Source organism: Larimichthys crocea, unplaced genomic scaffold (genome assembly GCF_000972845.2).
Source record: "Larimichthys crocea isolate SSNF unplaced genomic scaffold, L_crocea_2.0 scaffold269, whole genome shotgun sequence".
NCBI lineage: Eukaryota > Metazoa > Chordata > Actinopteri > Sciaenidae > Larimichthys > Larimichthys crocea.
In genome coordinates this window covers 740,214-746,534 of record NW_020853550.1, presented here as the reverse complement: position 1 = coordinate 746,534, position 6,321 = coordinate 740,214, and positions in this window count along the sequence as shown.

Sequence of the window (6,321 nt, the reverse complement as noted above, 5' to 3'; positions counted from 1 at the left end):
GTTCAGACATACCACACACAATAAGGCAGGTTGTTGCTGCACAGCCTCCATCTCAACGCTCTTTTTGGTCCGCCTGTGACTGTGTCTTCTGCATCTGGCACAACGGGATTCTTGTGTGGTAGCACTTGCAGCACCTCTGAGCCATCTTCATTACCTGTTTCACAAACAATTTTATATGTTTTCTCCTGACAGTGAGAGTAAAGGTTACATTACTTTATTAAAGTTGACTTCCAGTGTAGTTTATCGGTATTTGTTTACATCCGGGGTTCCCAACCCGCGGACCGGGGTCCGATCCGACCGGATCGCCATATCATCCGGACCCGAGATTAATTGTGAAGTTTTTTTTTTTTTTTTTTTGACAGGCGAGTCTATTTCATGCCGTAAAATCTTTTCCCTATCCAAGCACTGCACTGAGCAAGCAAGCATTGGAAGGTAACCAACCAATCGTGTGAGAGTCAATCTACCCATGTGATTCTATTAGCCAATTAAGAATCGCCACCTTGAAATTCAGAGCGAGGTGTCTACGAGAGTCTCTGTAACAGGGTCGGCAATTAGCGGCCCGCGGGCCAAACTGGCCCGCCATCAATTATATCTGGCCCGCTAGATGACGTTGATTTTTTAAAAGCATATATAATTTAAATATATCTTTTTAACCTGCATGTTTCCTGTCAAACATACAACAATTTTCACAGATTTCACAACATTTATTGAAAAGTAGCTGATAAGTAACGTGACAACAGCCAGAACATCCTCGCAGCCTCTTTACTGACTTGACGACGAGGTCGGAACACTAATTGGCACGGTGCGTGCGCTGTACCCTGTGGAAAATAAAAGTGTCCTGTGTCCCGCTTGGACGGACAACGTGAACAAAGGTTTTTTCATTAATGAAAAACCAAACCAAACAAGGTCGGCTCAAATATCAAAAATGAATGTGAATGCCATCAGCGGCAGATCTGCGCTGCTGTAATCCATTAGTTACTCGCACGTTGCTAGGGCAAGGTGTGCCTGTTCATGACGACGCAGTGGGCGTAAACGAAATCCGCGAAGTAAGTACAATATCCAGACATGTTTTAAGGCCGTAAAACCCTAACCACACACTTTTAAACCTTAATTACACGCCTTATGACCCCCCCCCCCGCGCATGGTCATGGCCCGCGATGGAATTGTCAGAAAAAAAATTGGCCCGGGTCCAAACTTATTTGCCGACCCCTGGTTTACATGTTCTGTATTTACAGGATGTTACAGTGCGGAGTAATATTTTTAGTGATGAGTCAGGTGTGCTGTCATGCTGATTTGAGCTAAATGTCTAGTTGACCAATCAGATTGCTCGATGGTACCTGCTTGTTGTATAATCAGGAAATAGTAGTACACCAGTCAGTGTTTTCCTTAACGTCATTTTCACACTTTGCAAAGTCATCTGGTGGGCCGGATCGGCGGGCCGGTTTTGGCCCGCGGACCTATGTTTGACACCCCAGCAGCAGCGACACACGCTACCTGGTAACTGACTTCAGTGGTGAGGGATTTTTTGGCAAAGTTGCCAAATGCGTCAATTTAACGACGGGAAAGCAAGTGGCAATGAAGATCCACAAAGAATATGACGAGGACTCGATTCAAAATGAACTGGAAATGGAACCTTTGAAATAAGAGCCTGTTGGACTTGATGATGGAGCAGCAGAGAACAATGCATCTGAATGAAATGCGCCCTATAACCCACCAGCTCCTGGTAGCGTTTGATGCCCTGAAGAGTATTGGCATCCTCCATTTTGATTTGAAGCCGGATAACATCATGTTTATAAATCACAAGGATCATCCTTGTGATTTGTGAAGCTCAGTTACTTCGGACTGGCCCAACGAGGTGCAGATTGAAAAGATTATACTGCCTCTTTCATATCAGGCTCTGGAGGTGGGCTTAGGCCTCCCTCTCTCTAAAGCCATGGATATGTGGGGAGTGGGATGCGTTATGGCATACGTATTTTGGTGCCCACCTCCTACCTTACTGTCTATATGATTGGATGAGAACCATAGTGCACCTGCTGGGTCAGCCTGAAGACCACGTGCTCAGTGCTGGAAAATACACATCAACATTTTTCAGCAAGAAAGATGACGGCAGTCCAGGATGGAGACTGAAGTCACCAGATGAGTATGAAGAGACAACAGGTGTCGAACCCGAAATTAGGCGTATGATTTTCGACTACGAGAATTTGGATAATGCTGTACAAAGCTACCCAGAAGAAAGAACGGACGTTGAGTACAAAGATAGGATGGCATTTCTAAGCTTCCTGAAGTCATGTTTAAATCTGGATCCTCAGACAAGAGCCACTCCCAGGGAAGCCATAATGAACCCTTTCATTTCAATGGTTCATCTGGTAGACATGATGGCCACTAGCTCACATGATAATGAGGCACAGATCATGTATTCCCAACATCTGGTTGAATCAGACGATTCTCTTAGAGACAGTGGCATGGACTCCAGCTATTGTTCACTGACACTGGCGGGAGCTGGCTCTATTCCTGAGAATTCCAGTGCAGAACAAGCCGACCTTGAGAGTAATGGTGATGAAGATACAGATGGTGAAGATTACAGTGAAGATGAACACATTGAGAATGACATATCGTATACACTGACAGCTGCATCAGTGAAGACAGTTTGAGTGGTTACGATGCAGACTGTTCTGACGACAGCAGCACTGATGGAGATCCACACAGTGTTGACAATGCAGATGTTGAAAGTTCAGCTGATGAAGATGTTATACAACCATCCAGCATGAGAAGCTCTGGCAGTCTACCTTTTACAGATGAAGACAATCTTGTGCAAGTCTACGGTTCTCCCAGTGGTGGAGACTCAGACAGTCTTCCACCTACTCCTAGTTTGTGTGGAGAAGAATCAAGTAATGGACACTCAGAGGGCAAGATGTTCAACCTTGATATGTCAACAGGATTATCAGCCATCAGCAGCGGTCATGATGAAGTCAGTAGTCTCTCTTACGAAGAGTCTGGTGCTGCTCCTACTTCAGCTCAAATCTATGAATTTACTGACTATGGGCCAATTGCCAGTGTTTCAGCTGCAGTTGACCCAACTGATGGAGCTGCAGCCAACATCTCCACAAATGATGGAGCTGCAGCTGCCACTCAGCCTACTGTGCAGAGGAAAACATTTCGGAATGTTAGAAAAGTCTTCTCCAGAATTCGACAAAGAGTGGTTTCCTTCTTCAACTTAGCCACGTATTCTGCACATTTACCTTTCCCTTTCTTTTCCATCCTCCCTTCCTTCCCTTCTTTCGTCTTTCACTTTCTCTCTTTCCTTCTTTCTCTCCCCCCTTCCTTCTCACTTTCACTGTCTTTCACTTTCTCTCTTTCTATCTTTCCCCCTTTTCCCCCCAAAGAATCGCTACCTTAATGTGATGGTGGGGTTTGCGTATCTCGGTAATCCTGGGAACTGTGTTGTCTGCCCTGGTAGGTTCTCCCAAGGCAAAAAGTTCCCAGTGGAGGGATCAGACCAAATGCGATTCACAAAGACCGCGATGATGAAGAACACAAGGAGCTGCGGGACCTGGCCCAGATTCAGGGGTGGAAGTAACGAATTACAAATACTCACGTTACTGTAATTAAGTAAAGACGAAAGGACGACGGAGGACGACCGCTCGTGACCGTACCAGGAGGAAAAGGAGACAGCATCCAGATGCAGTGCAAACTTTGTTTGACCTCCACGGTGATATCAGCTTACAAAACTTCAACGTCTAATTTCAAAAAACACATTTTGGTAGGAGGTTCTACAACTATACTTGTATGATATTGCTTTCTTATTTTTCATGTGTTAAGGTTATTAATTTGGCTAAGATAAGTCTGCAAAGCTAAAACCGAATGTATTCATGTGTGTGCCATCTGTTTACACTCTTGCCTCATAATAGTCATATCATTGCAGTAATTTCACTGTATAAGGTGAGCTGTTTTTAATTTAAAAAACCTGGCACACAGTGCTGAGCTGCATCTCTGTTGACATATAGCACTAGACTGATAAATCAGTTGATCAATATCATTGGCCTGATACCACTATTTCATTTTACTGTGGTTAAATGTTTTTTTTTTGTTTATGTGTTTTCCTTTGGTGTTAATCACAGTGATGTGATGAAGTAATTTCTGAACCTGATGTGTGATATTTATCTCTACAGAGGAAACATCCATCGAAGATTGAGCAGTACCATGACATCACTGTGGCAGCAACATCTCGTCAACGAAAGACCACGGCCACACCAAACAAGCTCTCAGCAAATAAGCAAGCCAAGTTAGCAGACATGATGTTAAATGTTGAAGTTCAAGACTTCACTTGGACTGACAGAGCAGACGTAATAGAGGCTGGTAAGGCCAGAGATTCAAAGATTCATATGATCCCATTTATGTGTGTGTTTGAACACATGTATAAGTGAGTATACTTTATAACATCTCAGTCATGGCTCACCTAATAGGTTGTCAGTTATTGATGGTCTGTCCTTAATACCAAAAAATCCTTTTTGATTTAGAATTAGCTGATTTAGGTTTGTGTGTTTAGGAATATTTACTGAAATTTAAATAACAAAATTGTGTTATCTACTAATTACCACCTTGACATACATCAAACAACATCTTGAAACGACGGATCAGCAAAGAGAGTCATCTGATGAAGATGATTTCTTCTCCAGACCAATCTCCAGAAGGAAGGAAGGAAGTCCAGTTGAGCTTGATGGTTATCTTGCTTGTGTCACAGACACCATGGAGCTGCTGCACTCCTTCTCAGCCATGAAGAAGCTCGCACTCAAGTTGAATACAGCTCTGCCTGCCTCTGCTGCATGTGAAGGGCTTTTTAGCTGTGCTGGTCTACTCTTCACAGCCAATCGAAGCCGGATAGACTCTGTTAACTTAGAAAAGCAGCTTCTGCTGAAACTGAACCAAAGGTTCAGAAAGTAAAGTGTGACAGAAATGCTTGTTTGTTCACTCAGTTTGTCTAAGTGTTTGAGACGCTTACCTGCCTGTTGTTCGCAGTGTATTGGGAAAAGTTTAAACTGTTCTATGCAGGTTCAAAACCATTTTTGTCAAAAACAAATTGCCTTAGTGTAATTTTTCTATACATTGTTTGTCTGAGAAATGTGCTTTGAACGTGGAAATTTGATACAGGTGAATCGAATCGAATGTCTGCTACTGACGATGTAATAAAACATCCATTGGTTAAAAAGTAACTCATGCTCTGAGTAGTTTTTGAGAAGAGTACTTTGTATTTTTTAACACTAGTACTTTTACTTGTAATTGAGTACAATTTAAGCAATGTAACAGTATTTGTACTTGAGTTCCACATTTTCAGTACTCTTTCCACCTCTGGTGAGACTGTCCAAAATTTGTGGAAATCTCTCCACGACCTGATCTCATCCAGCTCCAGAGACATGGACTTCTGGTCCTCTCAAAATATTTGAACAGGAGTAATCCACAAAGACAAAATAAATTAGTTTTTAGTGAATACTCTCATTATTATTACAAAATATTATATACACATGTCGATATGCCAAATACCACCCCTCATGGCTTGCTCTTAAGAATGAAATCGCTTTGTTACAAAAATGTCTGAAACGAAAAAATAATCCCCATGCAAATAAACTGTACACATCTATAGAAGAACTTAACCTATCCTAAACCCCTTGTATTTAATTAGTATGGATTTACTTGTTTATATGATTTCAATTCTATTTTTCTATTTTAACTATTATTTATTTGATGTTCCTCTCATTCCTCTTTATATCTGTTATATGTTTGATATGTGATATACACCACAGCAATAATTTTTTGTTTGGTTTCTCATGGAGGTGTGACTTTACTTTAAAATGTATGATTCCGTAATTTATCAAATTGTTTTCAGATACAAAAAATAAGATAATTAAAAATTCCATTTAGCTGTTCTGCAGCTTTCAATCATGGCATACATGGCTTTTATCAGCAGATGCTGAAATTTCAGTTTTTATGATTTCAATCATTAATAAAGGCAACAACAAAACATTTTGCATAGTGTATTAGGAAAATAATGAGAAGGGAAAGAAGGTGTCTGTCTGTCTACAGATGTGGTCTTCATAGAACATGTTTCCTTTATCTCTATAGAAAATCTCCTTCCCTCCAGGTCCTGCTGCAGAGGAGTGTCCTCATGGCTTGGTGCTGCCACCATCAGGCTTAATTGTGGGGATGGTGTGTTTCTGCTGATGCTTGGTGTTTGGCATCATTTCTGCTTTCTCCTCAAGGCTCAATATGGATGCACCCATCACAGACACATCAGTCACACATTGCTGTGACTTCCATGGCAGCGTG